Genomic DNA, 20,524 nt, shown 5'->3' on the forward strand with positions numbered 1-20,524 from the left:
TCATAATAATCTTTAATCCCTATCATAAAACCTCCACCTAATTTTTTAATAGAATGTCAGTGTGATGCCCATGCACTGGCCCAGCAATCAAGGACCTTCAATCCTCACCACTAACACCAGTGAGGGGCGTCCATATAGGGAAAGGATGATAAATACACACACAGTAAAGTACAATTTCCCTTAAGAGCACACAGAGATCACAGTCAATCTGGGGCTGGTTTCTCCTTTCTCTCCAGGCCCCCAATCAGACTCCCAACTGGCACAGCTATAGGGTCCAGATCTCAGGCTAGTGGGCAAGTTAAAACCTCCAGCACCCTCTCTATCCAACAAGTGATTTGTGTCCTGCCCAAGTAGCTGATACACATGCACTTTGAGATGAGTTATATACAACCACACAGACACTCCTGGGGAAGTCTGACACAGATTCTCCAGCTATGCCCCTTTTATCCAGACTATACAGTAGTACCACTTGCCACCACCCACTAATATTTATTAACTACTCAAAGGCCCTTATGAAAGAGTGTCCAATTATACTGTGCAATATTATTATTCAAATGGTAAGTGCAACTGAACAATAAAGGCTTATTAGGGTGGCTTAGCCAGTATCAATATATACATGCAATGTACTCTAGAGCTTAAATTAACTCTACAAAACAGCCACAAATGAAAGGTTTAAAAATATTTAATAATAAATAATAACAAGGCAGACAATACTTCTTACTACACAGTGCTAATCAAGTGTTCAAAGATCACAGGAAAACGCTTAAAATAATACAGTAGAATAGTTCTGACATCAATACAGAAAAACAAATCTAATCATCCTATTTCCTAGCTATTTCTAAGAGAAAACACAGTTCTAAAATAAATATACATATAAAACACAGGCAGAGTGCTGGTGATGTTGGATGTTCTCAAAACAAGTTCTAAAATGCCACCATTCTTTCTCTCCTTAAATTGATAACACAGTACCACTGATTCATTTCAGATTACATTATTTCTTATTGGTTCCTAGGCTAACAGAAACTCAGAGGTTAATAGCCCTTTTGATCTTGCAGCTGGTCAGGAAGCCAGAGCAATAAAATAAATTGCACATGTAAATTCTAGCCATTAACTCTGGCCTCAAAACAATAGGCAGAATGCCTCCCTCTAGACATCTCAGCTCCCAGTTTTAGATCAAATAATTTCACAATGCTTGACTTATCAGCTTTCTTACAGCAGAGTGTACTGTTGTTACATTTTTGCAGTTCAACATCCCATGCAGTCTTTTCACATTTAAGAGTACAAGCCTGTGGCTTGCATTAATATTTACAAATGACAGAATTATCTACAGAATTCTATCTGGCTAGGCTGGCAGCCTTCACCTATTGTCACACATCTCCCCCCTTGGAGAACTCAAGCTAGTTTTTCAAGTGACCCTTGAGAAACGTTGCATGAGTGGTTCAGGTCTATCTGAGTATACCTTGCTCCTTTATCTGTCTTGAGGGCCCATCTGCATTGGCATTGCTAACCCCACTGCAGTGATGCACTGACATATCATATGCTTGCAACCCTAGGCTCCATCTTAGCAACTTGGCATTTTGATGGCTGGCTCTGTGTAACCATGTTAGTGGATTGTGATCTGTAACTACAGTGAATTTTCTTCCATACAGATAAGGCTGAGGTTTCTGCACTGCTCACACTATGGCTAGACATTCCTTTTCTACAGCTGCACACATTCCTCTTTGGGTTTAAGCCTACAACTGAGATGGACCACTGGGTGACTCTTCAGCCTCTGAAGAAATCTGGCTAAGTACAGCTGCCACCCCATGGTTTGGAGCATCCGCCTGCACAACAAATTCTTTACTGTAATCTGGACTGGCTAACATGAGGGTCCTCCCAAAGCTTCTTTAAGCTTTTGGAATGCCTGCTCACATACTGGGTTCCACACTACCTTATCTGGCCTGTTTTTCCTTGGAAGGTCTGTGAGGAGAGCAGCTATGATACTATAACTGGGGATGAACTTTCTGCAGTACCCTGCTGTCCATAAGAATGCCCTCATCTGCTTTTTAGTAACAGATGCAGACCATGCCTGAATGGCTTCCACTTTGGCAGGTTCTGTACTGATCTTGCCACTCCCCACTCTATGTCCCAGGTAAGAGACCTCTGTATTACCCACCTGACATCTGCTGGGCTTAATGGTCAACTCTGCTCTCTGTAGTCTGCCCAGCACCTCCCTGACATGTTGGCAGTGCTCTTGCCAGGAATGGCTGTAGATAGCAATACCATCCATGTAAGCAAGGGCAAACCCTCCTGCCCCTGCTAGGATATGATCTAACAGCCTCTATAAAGTCACTGGAGCATTTTTCATCCCAAAGGACATCTTTGTGAACTCATACAAGCCAAAAGGAGTCACAAAGGCTGGCCTCTCTCTAACACTGGGAGTCAATGGCACCTGCAAGTAACCCTTAGTAAGATCAACGGTGGTAAGATACTTATCCCCACCCAGCGGCTCTAGGGCCTCATCTGTCCTAAGCATGGGGTAAGCATCTGACTCTGCATGACTATTTAATTTCCTGTAGTCCTCACAGAACCTGGTGCTGCCATCCTCATTTGGCAACAGCACCACTGGGGAGGCCTGGGGACTGTTGGACTCTTGAATTACCCCTAGTTACAACATTTCCTGTATCTCCTCCCTCAGAGTCTGTTTGACTCTCTCAGGCACACTATTAAGGGGCCTGCCTAATAGGCCTTTGGGGACCTGTATCCACCTGGTGCTGCAGCAGATGGGTGCACCCTGGTTTCCCAGCAAACATGTCCCCAAACTCCTGTAACACTGCTCAGATTTCTCAAACCTGGGTAGGAGATAGCTGCTGGGACATTACTACCCCATCCACTGAGGTGTCAGTCCAAGTCTCACTGCGGAGATCAGTCACCAGATCTCCCTCAGACTCCTCTTGCAATCAACTGCAAATGATCAGTACAAAAGCCTCCTTATCATGGTAAGATTTCATCATGTTAACATGGTACAATTTGTGCTCCTGCCTACTGTCTAGCAGTTCTACCATGTAATTAACATCACTTATCTTTCTTACCACCTTGTAGGGTCCCTTCCAAGCTGCTTGCAACTTGTTGTGTCTGACAGGAATGAAAACCATTACCTGCTGCTCCACAGCATACTCTCTAGCTCAAACATTCCTGTCATATCACACCTTTTTCTGTTGTTGGGCTTCTGCCAGGTTCTCCTGGGTCAAGCCCATGAGTTCCCTGAGCCTTGTCCTGAGATTTATGAAATATGCCACAACAGACTCCTTGTGAGGTTCACACTCACCTTCCCACTCATCAAAAATTAAATCTAGAGATTCTCTGACCCTATGCCCATTTAACAACTCAAAGGTTGAAAACCCTGTGGATTCCTGGGGAACCTCTCTATAAGCAAACAACACATGGGACAAATATTTGTTATACTCCCTCTTATTTGTTCTATTCCCTCTTAAACTGGTTTGCAAATGCCCGTAGCATGGACATGAGTGTAAAGTTTAACCTCTCAATAAGACCATTAGTCTGGGGATGGCAGGGGTGGTCTCCAGGTGCTTCACCCCACAGTACTTCCACAGACAAGCCATCTGGTCTGACATGAAATTGGCACCTCTGTCAGTCAGTATGTCTTTTGGGAAACCTACCCTGCTGCAAATCTCTAACAAACCATTTGCCACCTTTTCTGCCTCAATGGAGGACAAAGCCACTGCCTCAGAGTATCTTGTAACATAATCTACTACAACTAGGATATCATTTTTCCCTGTGGAACTTGGTGTACTCAGAGGCCCCACAATATCCATAGCTACCCTCTGAAATGGCTCCTCAATCACAGCCAAAGGCATCAAAGGAGCTCTCACCTTGTCTCCTGCCTTTCCTAACTTTTGGCACTGCTCACAGGTCCTGCAGTAGTACCCTGTTACATCTCTGGAAATTCCAGGCCAATAGAAGTTCTGCATAATACATCTCTTTGTACATTTTATGCCCATATGACCTGCAAAGGGAATATCATGAGCTATGGCTAGAAGCACCAGATGGTAGGCTCTAGGCACTACCAACTGCTGTACCCTCTCACCTTCTAGCCCTCCCTCAGGGGTCCACTCTCTGTACAGTAACCCTTTGTCCCAGTATACAGCTTCCCCCTTTCCTTGAGAATCAGGTACCTCACTAGTTACTTGCCTCAGGCCTTGCAATGTAGGGTCTGAGAGCTGAACCTGTCTCAGCTCTCTCTTGGTAACCCTTCCAAGCTTCCCTTCCACAGGAGGTCTGGCATCCTCTGACAGTGGTGCCTCACTGTCAGCCTGGGTACTACTACTCACTCCTACCTTTGCAGTCACTCTGTCCAAGGGAACATCAGTACTCACAGGAAGCTGTGGCTCACCTTCAGTCTCACTGCTACAGCATAGCTTCCCCCTGAAGTAACCACATCACCAGTCCTGGCTGCAGGTATGTGGTCTGTCTGGGTCTCCCCCAGGCTACCAGACACACATGCTTGTCTCCACTCCTGATTGCATGTAACTGCACAAGAACATGATACTGCACTATCAAAATCATTCCCTATCAGGACATCTGCAAGAATATCCTCAAACACACTTACTTGCTGGCTTCCTTTTCCACCTTCCCAGTCAAGGTGAACCCTAGCCAAAGGTGCTTGGAATGGGATCCCTCCTTAAGCTCTGACTGAAGTTGATCACCCAGGCAAGCAGTTCTTCTCTGTAACAATTGCAGGCCTTACAATAGTTATGTCAGAGGCTGTGTCTCTCTTAGCAATGGCCTCTTTGCCATTCACTACAATAGGATATAACCACTGGTGGAAGTTTGGTACCCTTGTTGTCCCGAGACAACCTACTGTTGGCATTTTGTCTTTCCCACTTACTGGCTTTCTCACCTTTTGTTCCCCACCTTGCCTCCATGGACATCTGTATGCCACATGGCCCCACTGGTTCCATTCAAAATATTTAATCCTAGGTCCTGGATGTATACCTGGACTAGAGCCTTCCCCTGCTGCTGGCAGATTCTGTTAGGGCAGTTTGTGCTGCCCACCATGGGTCCCTTTAGACCCATGAACAGTATGGTGGATCCCTTTCCTGTGCAGGGATACCCTGCTTGTTAATTATAGGTCTTCCTTCTTCCCCAACTCATCTGAAGTAGCACATTGTCTATCAGCTAACTAGATCCTCATGTCCTCAGGCAAAGTGCTAAGGGCTTGTTCCTTCACCAACAGATCTGCCAGTCCTTCAAAAGTGGTGACCTGACATCCACTCACCCACCTATGAAAATAAGTGTTCAGTTCAGCAACATATTCACACACACTTTCATCTGCCTTGCATCTATGCTCACAAAAATGCTTTCCTATATGTTTCAGGTGTTAGCTTAAAACATTCTAACAAGCAGTTCTTAATATAATCAAAACATTCCTAATCAGAAATTTTAGACAAGACAGTTACAGCTTTACCATGGAGTAAGGGGGTCAGGAACTCTACCCAGAGCCTTTGGTCTACATCCTACTGTTTACATACCCTCTCAAACATATGAATGAAACTATCAAAATTATTCCCCTCTTTAAAACACGAAAGAAATTTACTGACCTTTTGTGCTTCTGGGGATGGATTACAACCTTCCTCGTTATCTCCATCACTCTGGGGAAGAGTCAACATCTCCTTTTCATACTGCCTCTGCCACTCCTTTTCTTCAGCTTCCAGGCGTATTCTCCTCAGCCTGCAAACATTGCAGTTTCTCATTGTCCTCACTCTCTAGACAACTCAGCCTCTCAGTTGCTTCTATTTCAAAATAACTGGCCTCCAACTCAAGTCTCTTTAACTCCAGATGAAGTTTTAAGTCCCCTGCAGAAAGGTTGAGCTGTCCATTCTCTGAGTGTGGCACATCTCTACTGCCAGCCTGATCATCCTCCTGGTTGCTGTTTTCTGATGCAGCTGTGACCAAAGCTGCAATCACGTCTGCCTTAGTCAGGTTTCCATGCACCAGTCCCCTAGCTTGGCAAATCCCAGCCAGCTGGCTCCTTCTCAGCTTTCCATATTCCTCTGCTGACATGTTGCCTGCTTTTCCTGACTAACTAAGCTGACAACAAAAATAAAACAATTGTGCTCTGAACTCTGAGTATTCACTGTGTGGCTGATTTAGAGTACAAAACACCTTCAGTGATCACTGTACACAAGCTACAGGAATTCAAACTATTTGCCAACCAATTAATATGTGGTGTGGATATCCCACCATTGCCAAACAATTAATATGTGGTGTGGATATCCCACCACTGTTAAACAATTAATATGTGATGCTCGTGCACTGGCCCAGCAATCAAGAAGCCTCAATCCTCACCACTAACACCAGTAAGGGGCATCAATATAGAGAAAGGATAATAAATATATTCACAGTTAAGTACAATTTCCCTTAAGAGCACACAGAGATCACAGTCAGTCTGGGGCTGGCTTCTCCCTTTCTCTCCAGGTCCCCAATAAGACTCCCCACTGGCACAGCTATAGGGTCCAGATCTCAACCTTGTGGCCAAGCTAAAATATCCAGCACCCTCTCTGTCTAACCAGTGCTTCATGTCCCTGCTCAAGTAGATGACACACACACACACTATGAGATAAGATTTATATACAACCACACAGACACTCCTAGGGAAGGCTGGCACAGGTTTTCCAGCTGTGCCCCTTTTACCCAGACTATATGGTGGTAGTACTTGCCACCACCCATTAATATTTATTAGCTACTCAAAGGCCCTGATGAAAGGGTGTCCAATTATACTGTGCAATATTATTATCCAAATGGTAAGTGAAACTGAACAGTCAAGGCTTATTGGAGTGGCTTGGCCAGTATCACTATATACATGCAATGTACTCTAGAGCTTAAATTAACTCTACATAAAATAGCCACAGTTGAAAGCTTTAAAAATATTTAATAATAAATAATAAAAACACAAGACAATACTTCTTACTACATAGTGCTAGTCAACAGTTCAGAGGAAAATGCTTAAATTAATGCAGTAAAATAGTTCTGACATCAATACATTAAAGCTAATCTAATCTTCCTATTTCCTAGCTATATCTAAGAGAAAACACAGTTCTAAAATAAACATACATATAGAACACAGCCAGAGTGCTGGTGATGTTGGATGTTCTCAAGACAAATGCTAAAATGCCCTCAGTCTTTCTCTCCCTAAATTGGTAACACAGTACCACTGATTCATTTCAGATTACATAATGTCTTTCTAGTTCTCAGGCTAACAGAAGTTCAGAGGTTAAACCCTTTTGTTCTTGCAGCTGGTCAGGAAGCCAGAGCAATAAAAGAAATTATACAAGTAAATTCTAGCCCTTAACTCTGGCCTGAAAACAATAGGCAAAATGCCTCCCTCTAGACATCTCGGCTCCCAGTTTTAGATCAAATAATTTCACAATGCTTGACTTATCAGCTTTCTTACAGCAAAGTATACTGTTGTTACATTTTTGCAGTTCAACATCCCATGCAGTCTTTTCGCATTTAAGAGAGCAAGCCTGTGGCTTCCATAAATATTTACAAATGACAGAATTATCTACAAAATTGTATCTGGCTAGGCTGGCAGCCTTCACCTATCTTCACAGTCTGTAACAGTAAAAACACTTATACCCTTATAGAAATGGTTTCCAGTCATTGTTCTTTAACCATGTTTTACAAACAATGACAACATCAATCTTACGGGAATGTAGCAAATTTTCAAAAAAAAAGTGTTATTATTAATTCCCCTATCAATAACAATCATTAGAGCTGCATCAAATGTTGGTATCTGTGAGCTGTTAAATTTTTGACCTGGCAAAAAATCCTGCCTTGTGTTTTTCAGATATTGCAAAATATTTTCTATAAACATTCTCTTCCCTGGTCTTGACAAGTACATGCCATCCTATCTAAACACGTGTGCCCAAAATTAGGCTCGGATGCTCTACACATTTCTGAATTTTATGACGGGACATTTTGTTTCATGCAGATGCTTACCCAAAAAATCTTTTCATTCATGGTGACTTGAATCTTCTTTCAATATGTGATTTGTGAAAAATATGTCCTAACACCTGTAAAACTATGCCATCTAAGAAGGCTGTAAGTTCCCTAAAAATAGTCAGAGAGTCATTGTGAAAGAGATCATTTGTACCGATATGAATAAAAACATGCCCATACATCCTTATTTTTCCTCCTGGAGGGCATAACACTATTTAATGTTCATTATCTTCTCTGCAAATGTACATATCATTTCTTCTATTAACTGAATCTCCAATTACAAGAATATCTTTTTTGACCAGAACAGTAGAATCTTCAACTTCTAATTCAATAACATCTTCTCTGTCAGTTGTTAGAAAGGAATGATCTTTATCACCATTAGTCTTATTATTCCCACTATTTTTGTTGCTTATTACATTTGCAAGCATACAATTCTCATCCAGTTGGCTTTGTGCATCCATGGTTTGTGAGCGACATTGTCAACGTCTGTCTTTCTCCTCCATTGTCAACTTCTGTCTTTCTCCTCCTTTCTCTTACAATAATGTTCTTCAATCGTTCCACATTCAAGTTTGATTTCTTCATTTTCCCCTGCCTCTGCCTCTTTTTTCTACCTTTGCTTTTAGAAAAATTATGCCTTATTTGTACATTGAAAGTTTTCTGGTAAAGAAGTGTTAGCATGCCCTGTAAACTGTGTGCTACTTAAAAAAGTAGTGTTCTTTTTAGTATGTATTGTCTTTGCTTTATTAATATCAATCATTTTTTTTTCTTCCTTGTTATTTGCTGTGAATTTTTTCCTTTCTTTCATTTTATATTTTGCTAATACTTGTATTCAGAATTCCAAAGTTGTCAATAGCATTATCTTGTTCAATAAGGGTTGAGTGATCTTTACTGACAATAGACACATCCTTTTGTAAATGTGTTCTATTTGCTCTTTGCCTAAAATTATTTATCCAATCAGTCCAGTCATTATCATATGTAACAACAGTTCTCCAAGATGTGCCAATTACACAAGTGCACTCGTCATCACTAAATTGACTACTAATAATGGTAAGCAACTCGTCCAACTTTTGACACAAGGAATTCAGACCACTAAAGTTCTCAAGTGTTACCTTTAAATATGCATAGCATTTAACACACTGCACAAGATACTTGTGCTTTAGCAAATCATTAATGGTATTCTCATTTAAGGAATCCATTTTCAGCTGCAAATTAATAAAAAATTCTAAAAGAAAAGGATAATCAAAAACAGTTGTCACAGAATTCACAGAAATTTTAAACAAACTTTTATATGAAAAATTGTGCAAACAATATAGAACTAAATATTAAATTAAGTAGAACAAAGTCATTGCTCTGACTGTACCAGTTGTAAAAGTCACACAAAAGCTGGAATTTCATTACTCCTTGCAAATGCACGCAGTAGCTTCTGCTCACTATTGTTTGTAGTCTCACCTATTTTTAATAGTAAAGATCAGTAAACAACAAACCAACATTCTGATAAATCTTTCTTCTCTGCAAGCTATGTCTTTCTTCCTATAAACAGTAAAAACAGTGGTAAAAATATAAATCAAAATAAATCTTCTCTTACTAGGCAACTGCACAAATACTAACTAACACAATATTGTTCATTTAAGATCTGGATTGCTCTTACTGAAGTCTGTGCAAATTTATAGCTAATTAGGCCCCATGGAATGGCTAGAGTTTCCCTTCTAATAGCTATCCCTTTCTAACAACAAACAGTGAAAATCATAGGTTAAACAACACAATATAAATCTAAATAAATCTTTGTGTTTACAAGCCACCTATTTCTTCCTATAAATAGTGGAAAACAGTAGAAAAATAAAATACAAATCAAAATAAATCTTCTCTTACCAAGCAACTGCACACTCAATCATAAACCAACATGGGATTGTTTAGATAAGCTCTGGGAGCCATACAGATGTTGTCCCATTGTTTCTTTGTCAATTACCTTTCCATTCTCTCCTTCCAATCGTTTCTAAACTTCTATGATTGCTTCTTACAGTTATCACTCAATATTTTATAAGTACCACTAATTGTCCATTTTGGTAGGAAGGCAGTCAGTAACCTACAGTCCAGACTTCTGCTTGGCCTCATCCCACTATATTATCTTCCTCTTTCAAGTTATTTGCTGACAATACCTTGGTCCCTTTGTTAATTTTCTCCAGTAAATTTTACCCCTTTGCCTATTTTCTGCACCCCTGCATGTAGTTATTCCTTTTGGTAAAATCTACTTTCTTCACTCTTATGTTGGCTTAGTTCTTAGAATATGTTCATCTAATTTATTACTATAGTATTTTATATTTCCGTATTTTAATTTTATTATAGAAGATTGATTAAATGAAGCACTGTATATCAAGATTATTTTGAGAGAGTTAGCTTTAAGGAATTCTGTACTGTTCAGAGTATTATTTGTAAGTGGTCATAGTAGTACTATTACTGAATTGAACTGTACTATAGAGGTCATACTATTGGTTTATCTGATGTTCACATATATAGTTGCAGATATCACTGAACTAAGATAAACCAATAATATGATCTCCATACTACAGTTCAATCTTCTAAAATAAACTTAAATATATACAAGTGGTTTGATTTTTATTTATTTGTTTATTTATTTACCTTTCTTACTATTAATCCTAGCCAGATTAATAAAGTTTATTCTTTTCAAAAAAAAAAAAACTCCTTGTTGTTTATTTTATTTTATTTATTTATCATTTGTTGACCGGGAAAGTCTGACTAGGTTCCACAGAGCCTGTTTTCAGCGGAGGCCCAGGGAGAAATGCTCCAGATATATCTTATGTATATGTCTTATGTATTTGTCATGGTACTTTTTTCAGTATAGTTTATATCATATACTGTGATAGAATATTCCTATACTCTTATAACTTTAACCAGTCTTTTGCCATTCAGGCTTGTTGTTGCAGCTGCTGTTACTATATGTTTGAAAAACAAATGTACTGACAAAACACTACTTAAAACAAATAAATATGATAGAAGGTGAAACTAGGTAAAGGGAATGTTTTATAAAGAAAATTACAATGTCACCAACTTGCACTGCACATAATACAATCTGAAATGAAAAATAAATAAAAAAGCCATGCTATTCATGTCAATTGTAAGTTAATATTTCATAGTATGGAATTAAAAAAAACTTTGGCAACATTTTTTCAGTGACATTCATATCTCCTGATCTTTCCTCCAGCATTTTATTTGTCATAAGTGACAGGTCTCATAAGTAAAGAATGCTGCTCTTACTTTTGCTTGAAAACAAAGTAAAATGTCTTATTTCATATATTTACAGAAAACAAACTTTAAAATGAAAGTGTCATAGATTTTTTCCAGGCCATATCCATGTAATAGTAAGTGAGGTTCCATCACACCATAAATGTTTGGTGGAAGGAAAGATTTCACAGCATAGATATGAGTCCCAACTTTCAAAAAATGTTTCCTCAGGCACTTCTGTTCAAAACTACTCCTAAAGTAATCAGCTGTTCTAAATAACTATATACATAAGATAAATATACATTTGAGCAAATAGAAGTGACTGCTTGTAGGGGAACAAACCCTTCTTAATACAAACTTAGCACTCTCTCTGACGTCACTATTTCTCAGAGAAAGTAAGGACTAAAAGACACAATAAAACTACTTCCTCTTTTTCTGAGATGCCACAGCCCAGGAGTGAAAATAAAACAAATTTGACTTAAATATTCACAAATTATTACAACATGTAGAGATTAAGGAATTCTGAGGCAAAAGACCACCGAGCAAACACTGTGTTGTGAATTGAGCAAGCATAAATAAACTGAACAGCATGCTAAGGCACTCTTCACATTAGTTTCTTGAAAAGCATAGCTTCTTTCTTAGATGTGCATATTTTCTTTCTGCGCAATCTGCACTTTTTTCAGTAGAACGAGTCAGTCTGGGGACTACTTTCTGACTTGACTTGCCTTCTGGTCCCAAACAAAATGTCACAGAATTCACAACTGCACTCCAGAAAAGGAAAATAAAATTGAGTCTGATTTTGTTCCACTCCATCCTAAAACAAACAATTGATCTAATTTCTGGCACATTGATTTAATTCAGCTGTAAACTACTTTAACCAAATATTCATTTTTTACAGTGAAAAATATTGGTTTATTAAGATGCAGGCAAATAAAAATCAATAATATGGCATATCTTACAATGAAAACCAGCATGTATGCTTGGGGAAGGAAACGAGGAAAAACAAACATCTCACTTTTTTAATCTCTTCAGGAATCATAAAAATAAAGTCAAATGGTTGTACAGGCCATCTGCATGGCAAGGGAGGATAATGCAGTGACTATGATTCAGACAAACATTATTGACTAGCAAACTGGGCACTGGAGGAGCCAAAGAGGAAGGTTGGAAGCAAGCAACCAATCAATACCAGCTCAGCAGTCAGACGGAGAGGAGGTGATACAGACTGCTGGGTAATAGCAAGCAGCAGATGGTCTGAGGATATGTGCCTGACTCTGTAAAGCTGCTGATATGCATGTTAGCCCTCAGTGCAGAAGTACAGAGTCATGTTTATGCAGGACAGGGTATAACAGTGCAGTCATTAGTTGTCAGAGGACAGGTTAGAGACATAAAAATTCCTGGGACCTGCCATGTTTGATGCCATTCCCCTGGCATTTGACACTTGCCTCTGACAGAAATAAATGTGCCAGCTGACTCACACCCATGGAAATGAATGTCAATGTAGAAGTGAGTCAGTGCCAGAAAAAGAAATATAAAAAAGATCTATGACTGTTTGCAGAATCAAAGTTATTTCAAACTCATCATTCTATACACAAAAGTAAAACTAAGCAGTTATTCTGTCTTCACATTACTTATGGTTGGAAAGTGAAGTCAGCTCAAATCCCCAATACAAGACCCTCCAACTGATTTTGTAGCTAAACTCAATTAGTTATTTTAAAATACTTCTAACCACCAAGTAGACTTTCAATAGTAAGTCCCTCACTTTTACACATCTACCTTGATAATTCATCTAGTGGTCTAACCAGTTAAAATAGCTTCAACTAGACATTTCCGAAGAAGCTTAAACCTTCCTCAACTGCTGCAAATACTCTTTTTGCAGAGTATCTCCATCACACACCTAATGCTAGTGCCTACCCATTCTGTTCCTTTTCTACCACTCCATAATATTCTAATATCGGTAAAGGTATGTGTAAACATATTCAAAAGGGGGGATAAATCGGTTCCATAAGCTTTCATTATCTTTGCTTCCCTTTCCCCCATATCCAGCACGCTAGAAAAATCCAGTTTTCCAGCTGATGCAACACTTATTAATGCAAAATAAACCATGAAAGCATGGGTTTAGATCTAGACCTGGTTCCAGTAATAAAACTGTTCCCTTTCATTTCACTTAACAGATTGGAACTGAAATCATTCAGGAATGCTGTTCTTGGACATATTTAAAAGTTTTGACAGTCATTAATCTTCTACTGCAAAGCTTAACCACCTGCTGTCTGGACCAGCACTCTGTCCTTTTCATGGATCCAAAGCTCCCTCTTTGATTGATCCCAGTCCATGATATAAGCTGACTTGATTTCTCCTCCTCTTACTAACCTGTTCAGAGTGCCACATAGTTCTCTTCTTGGTCCACTTCTCTTCTGTATGTCTGTAAATTGCATGAACTACAATTGTAAACCAGCCTGCCAAAAGATTGCAGAGCAGAATATCATACAATGTTTTGTCAGTCTTGAAAGAAATATTTTTTTTTAAATTAAAACCTGCTTTTTTTAAATGTTCTATACCTTGCTGCTAGTACAACTAAAGCTGTATTTCTCCCCTAATAATACCACCAAGATAATGTACATTCAAATCTCTTTCAGAGATAGTTCCCTAAAAGAAGTAGCCATGTCAACAAAATGACTTTCTGGTCATACAGTTAACCATTAGAAAATGGTCAGCATGACAGGTCTCTTGTCCTAAATACAAATCAAAACCCCAAGCAGCTCTATAGGACCAAACTATTTATGACTGCTGCCCACAGAAGCTGACATAATGCTTCTTACTGTTGTTTTATGGTAGCTGACACTGGCTGTTGTTACACTCCCTCCTACTGCTGTTTTATGGTGGTTTGCACTGACTGTTGTTACACTCCCTCCTACTGCTGTTTTATGGTGGTTTGCACTGGCTGTTGTTACCCTCCTACTGCTGTTTTATGGTGGTTTGCACTGGCTGTTGTACTCCTTCCTACTGCTGCTTTATGGTGGTTTGCACTGACTGTTGTTACACACTATTAAACTAAGAGAATATACTCAGTGCTAAACTCACTGCTCCTAAACATGCTCAGTATTCTGTGCATTCTGTTTATCTTGCATCTGTTCTGTTAAATTTCTCACTCCCATGATCCTCCCCTAGATCACCACTCTCTGTCTGCAAGGTCAGGTCAAAGCAGATCCGTTAGCAAGATCTACTGTGAGAATAGTAAAGTTTCAGAAGCAGACACAAGCAGCCTATCTTAGAGCATAACAGAGATCTGATAGGATGCATGAGTGCCCATGGTGTATGTATACCATTGTTGCATGGTTGTTACAGGATTTTCCAAATGCATTTCAGCATGTGCTTGCCATGGCCTGAAATAAAAATGTACTATCCAGTGCAAAGCCTGAGATAGATTATCAATAGTACCTTGCATCATTTTTCATGGGCCTTCAGTGAAATTTTTTTTTTCAATCAAACCTTCAATCTTCTTTACCAAATTTTAATAAACAATGAATAATACTTTGTCCCTTTGGAACATCTTATTGAGTAAAAGGCTACTTTACAGGAGAAAGCAGCACAATTCGAGCTGGACATGTTTTTGCACAATTAATCAAGGTAATAATTATGTTCCTGCAAGAAGGGAGAAAAGTCACCAAGATCACAAGAGAAGGCCAGTCACAAACCCAAGCAGGGCTAATCACTGAGCTACTATCCACACAGAGAAGTGTGTGTGTGTGTGTGTGTGTGTGTGTGTGTGTGTGTGTGTGTGTGTGTGTGTGTGTGTGTGTGTGTGTGTGTGTGTGCGCACGCGCATGTGTGTGTGTCTGTGTGTATGTGCCTCTAGTGTACACATATGTGCAGTTGTGTGTCTGTATATGTGTTTGTATATGTGGGTGGATGCGGTTGTGCATCTGTTACATATTTCTCAGTGTATATAGGCATGCACACAGATCCACACATATCTGATATATTTTCGTAAAAACTAGTATAACAATAGTCCAGTTATGAAAACCATACAAATCAGGTAGAATATGCTTAAAATCCTTTTCTTCTCCCTCATGTAGTGATTCAGCATATCTTCTGAAATGCAACAGTTGCTGCAGTCAGAAAAGTAGTAGTTTTAACATTAATATCATTATCTGATTTTAATGGTTTGCCTGTGTTGTATAATAATCTGTGGTATTTCCTCCATTCACCCACATCATAGTTACTACACAAAATTCTGGATGAAATGATAATGCTCACTGCCTTTAGTCTGGGTATATAACATATGCCAAAAGAACTCAGTAGCAAGCTCAGAGTACTAAAACATAGCTCAGCATTGTCATGCTTCTTTAGGAAAGCTTGGAGACATATTTTAAGCTGTATTTATTAAATATATAAGCAGTATTAATGTACGTATGTGCTAGAGAAGTCACAGCACTGAATTCTGAATCATGCTTCATAGTTACAATAGTCTACATGCTTGTTTCATTTTGCCTGCTTACTCCATCCGTTGTTATACACTGGCAACAGAGCAAGCTCAATGCCAAGAACAATCATTCCCTTTGAGAATCATTTCAGGGTGTACCAAATGCATTACGAACTGAATAGGGAACTTATCAGATTCTAATTCAGCAAAAATGTTATGAATACAGTTAATATTTTTAGTATAATATGTATTTATTTACTAAATTTTATTTTTTCTTTGAATGGAAATTGAAAAATTGTTAGCCTGATTGATGTAGACACTTGCAAATAGTTGTTTTTGTTTGCTATTTCTTTTGGATTATAATATAATATTTCACTGTGTTTGAAAATGTAATAAAAAGTTTCTAAAATAAAAATATTATGACTATAGTGAATTCCATTATCTTGTTTAGTCTTGGTGGTAAATAGTTTACAGCTAGCATTAACACAATTTCAGGTTCATTCTCCAATGTGGGTACAGTTAGTGTTCTTTACATGAGGCATGATGTAAATCATAGTAGTTTATTAATGTGAAACTTCCTGTATTTCCTCTATGTGTAGTCACTTTACTGAGGATGTTCTGCTTACAGCTATGCCCACTCATGCACAACATCCCTCCAGGGTGTCAGTACAAGAGCAACTCATTCATCACGGGGCCTGTCACAGACTCTGTTTGTATGTTAGGTTTTCTTACTTTATTGCTCCAGCTCTTCTGTGAATCATATTAATGCTGCAGTTCCAATATTTAATAATGTGCTACAGGTCTACACCTTTCACTGATTTCCTCCTTTCTCTCAGAGGTGATAATTCATTCAGCACAGCTTTGAGTCCAGGAAAATTAATTTGATTCTCCATAAAACCATGCTGTTCAGCTCTTGTCATGCACTTAGGAACATTAAATCCACATTAAATCATTTCAGCAAGCATGGTATCTAGAGACTTCTCCTGAAATAGTCTTTTTTAGATAGCAGCTCTTCCTATGATCTGCATTGGTCCTGAAGCTCATACATGCACAGCTGTCAGTCAGAAACCAACAGTAAAATATTAATTACAGGATAAGAATATTTTTAAAATTAATGGCAGCCAGTATTAGCCAAAACTAAAATACACATTCTTCCTTTATTTGTCCTGCTGAATATTGACTCGTAAATGTTCTTTCATACCTGTTTGTTTATCCCCTATCCACTGATTCACACATATAGACATAGATACATACATATATAGGTTCCTATCAAAACATTGGAACAGTAAGCTGCATATGGTCGAGACCACGTGACTGATGTTCCATAATGTTGAAAGACATAAGTCTAAATTTTTGAAAACAAAATAAAAAAAGTAAAATATATGTTTTTCTAGGGAAGCAAGCCCTCCCTGAACCCCAACCCCCACATATTATATTTTATTATATATACCAACTCCAAGATAGCACCACAGTGTCAAAAAATTCCCTGATTCCCCACCGTTCCACAACCTCAATGGAAACAATTTGACTTCTTGGAAAGTCTATCATATGGTCTGACCATAAAATGTTCAACTTTCTGAAAAGTCAGTCTTATGAAGGGAATCCACATATATAAATACAGAAATATGTATAATAAACTAAAGAACAACTGTTCAACCCAAAAGGCAAGGAACCATGACAAATAAGCAAAAACCTTGATTGTGAACTTCAACCAACTACTGAGATAAAAAACGAAGAATAACACCACAAATGTAGCACTTTTGTTCCACTTTATTAAACGAGGAGCAAAAGTGATACATTTGTGGTGTTATTCTCCATTTTTGATCTCAGTAGCTGGTTGAAGTTTGCAAACAAAGTTTTTGTTTTAAATATAGAAATATATATAGGCACACATATAAGCTCCTTGGATCTCTTGTCTGAGATACCACAGACTGCAGTTTGTTTTAGGTAACTATCAGATCCCTACCTTAGACTTTGTCTCGTGTAAGTTTCCAAGACATTTTGTACCTTATTTGTTATGCCCTCTTAATTTTTTTTTTTTTATAAGCAGCTTATTGCATTTTTCTATGAGTATTCATATGAAGAAAGATACAAGTAATTGCAAAAAAACAGTAATCAAAATATGGGCTGTGTGTCTATTAATAAAATAATTAATAAAAATAATAATTGGTTAATTATTACTCATTAATTAAAAGCATCTCTTTATTTTCAAATGTGTTCATTTTTAATTGCTTAAGGAAGAGTTGATAAGAATTATTTTTTCAGTGGTGACTTTAAGTGGCAGATGTGAGAATAATACACAGCTTAGTAAGAAGTTATAGTTTTAGCCCTTAGTGCTGCATTGCACTGAGCAATACATTTTGTTTTTCAACATATTTGTTGCTTTCCCTTTTCAAGTACTGATTGTAAATAACTAAAAATTAATTGATTTTCATAATTTACCCTCATGTGTTTGTTCCTTCCAGTGTATAAACCTGTAACATATTCATAACATGATGTACATGCATACATACTTCTATGATGCAGTGTTTCATTGCTTCACTGACTTCAGTCACACTTTCAGATAATCACAAGATCTACAATAATGTATTATTTACAATATCACTATATTTCCAAGGAAAAATCAGGCTAGGGAAGAAATTAAATACAGAGTTAATCAACAGGATATCATTCTGCTGTCCTACTAGCTAGGTACTGAAGCAAACAATGAAGGATGATTTGTTTTATTCACAGACCTGAAATAGTCACCCTCACGGTAGATGTAGGTAATTGATATACCATAATATGACAGCACAATTCATTCCTGCATCATCTCAATATCATGGGAAAGCATCTGTATATATTATATTGTTGCAATATTTATCTAAAACATTGTCATAGTCTATTAATTATTTGTTTTTTCTGTGGCATTATATCAGAGTTGTCATAAATGCATTTTTTTATTCTGACGTATTAGTAGATAAAAATGATGGCTTACTCCTTTTTTTCAGTGTGATATGGTTAAAGAAAATAATTTTCCAGTGTATATATAAACAGTGTTATATAACAGACCCATCAAGCAAATTAAATGGATTACTGAGCCTGGTGTTTGTGATTTCATATTGTCCATATATGAAACAGGGTGTAAATATTGTCCTGGGACACAGATACTACACAGTGAATGCTGTTAGTGCATTTTCTTTGCTTTTCTTAGTTTTGTGTAAGGTGGCATTAATTGAACATCTTGATCTCACTGTTTTGTATCTGTTGCTGGGAACTAACAGTAAATATGTGGACAGCAATAGACTAGCATTGCTGACCATCCACTGTGCTTCTCTTGGGCACTCCTTAAAAGTATTACATCCTTTTCTCTGGGATGGCTACTGCCTCTGTGTTTGACTGGCACATGTAATGGCTCTACAGACAATGATTGTTGAACAGCAGCTTTGAGAAGATGGTTGCCTTAATAGTTGGCAACCTAGACAAACTCCTGTCTGGATTAGCAATGAAACTAATGGATTGTCAGTTCCAGACCCCATGTTAGAACTAGGCCCTACTACATCTACTCCCAGTTTAGTTTGAAATCCTGTGCTGTTGCCACACCAAATAAAGAGGCTCATAATGTTTCAGTTCCATATCCAATACACCCATAATACAGCACTAGACAAAGTGTCAAACTTTGCATTTCTCTGTCACTTCTGAAGGCTTGGTAAACTTTACCATAAAGTGAATTTCTGTTTTCTTGTTTGTTCAAACAATTTTCACAGAAGTAGTAAGATGCTTTATAAATGTTGAAGCTTCTGTCTAATTTGTTTGATTTCTTTTGACATTACATCACTTTTAATAAGCCACTTTGTCAAAATCTACAGCCAAATATTTGTAAAGTCTTTCAAGGTAAAAAAATGAAAACAGTCAACTTAAAGATTTTTAAATCATACATATTATATTTATATTGCTATGATAGGCAGAGGCCTACAGTTAACCTAGGGTATTAGAAGTCAAAGTTCAAAAATATTTGTGAGTCATCAAAGGTTTAGATTGAAAGGCAAAGTTCAGCCATCCAGTGGTTTACTTTACATCCCTGGGCGCATACCCCTCAACCTCATAACACAAGAAATTCGGTGAAAGCCAAAATAATTGGGGGGCAAAGACCAAAAGTAGAGACAGATTTTCATTTTTGATCTTATAAACTTTGAAAGTTGCTAGAGTAACAGAATGTGTGCTAACATACATTTTCTGAAGGACATGAAGTCTGAAAATCAAATGAGAGTCATTATTTATTTACTTCAGTTCTCAATGATTTACCAGAAAAAAACAATATTTTATGAGGAAAAGACCAAGAACATGAGCCAACAATTTTGACATTTTGCAATAATCTGGATAGTTGACAGGTATGCCTGGGTGATGAGAAGCATTTCTATGTTTATGACAAACAGAATACTGCAGAACAAAGGACTTGTGGTCTTAGTTTGCCAGCAATGACACTGGCTTTTAAAAGCATTTCGGAGACCCACATTTTAACTAACCAATCAAAACTAGTACAGGGGTACTACATCAGTGCTATTACTTCTTCATCCATATTCCCCGGCACATACAGAGACCTGATACTGAAAAAGTGACTGGGGATGGTCGTTAGGCGCCCTAATCATTTTCCATCCCTCTGTGGGGGGCAATACAATGCTTGGTAGTCATCATAAGAGCAATAAAAGAGTGGAAGGGCTCAAACTGATTTCTCAGCAAATCCCAGCTAATGAAGGAAATGGTGATTAAATTAAACGAAAAGCAAACTATAGTTAATGACCTCATAACTGCAACAACTTAGGCTTTATTATGTTAACAGTAAACCTAATATGTGATTAACATTACGTTTTATGAACCCAGATG

This window comes from Protopterus annectens, chromosome 10.part0 (genome assembly GCF_019279795.1).
Source record: "Protopterus annectens isolate FY-2018-M chromosome 10.part0, PAN1.0, whole genome shotgun sequence".
Classification (NCBI taxonomy): Eukaryota; Metazoa; Chordata; order Ceratodontiformes; family Protopteridae; genus Protopterus; species Protopterus annectens.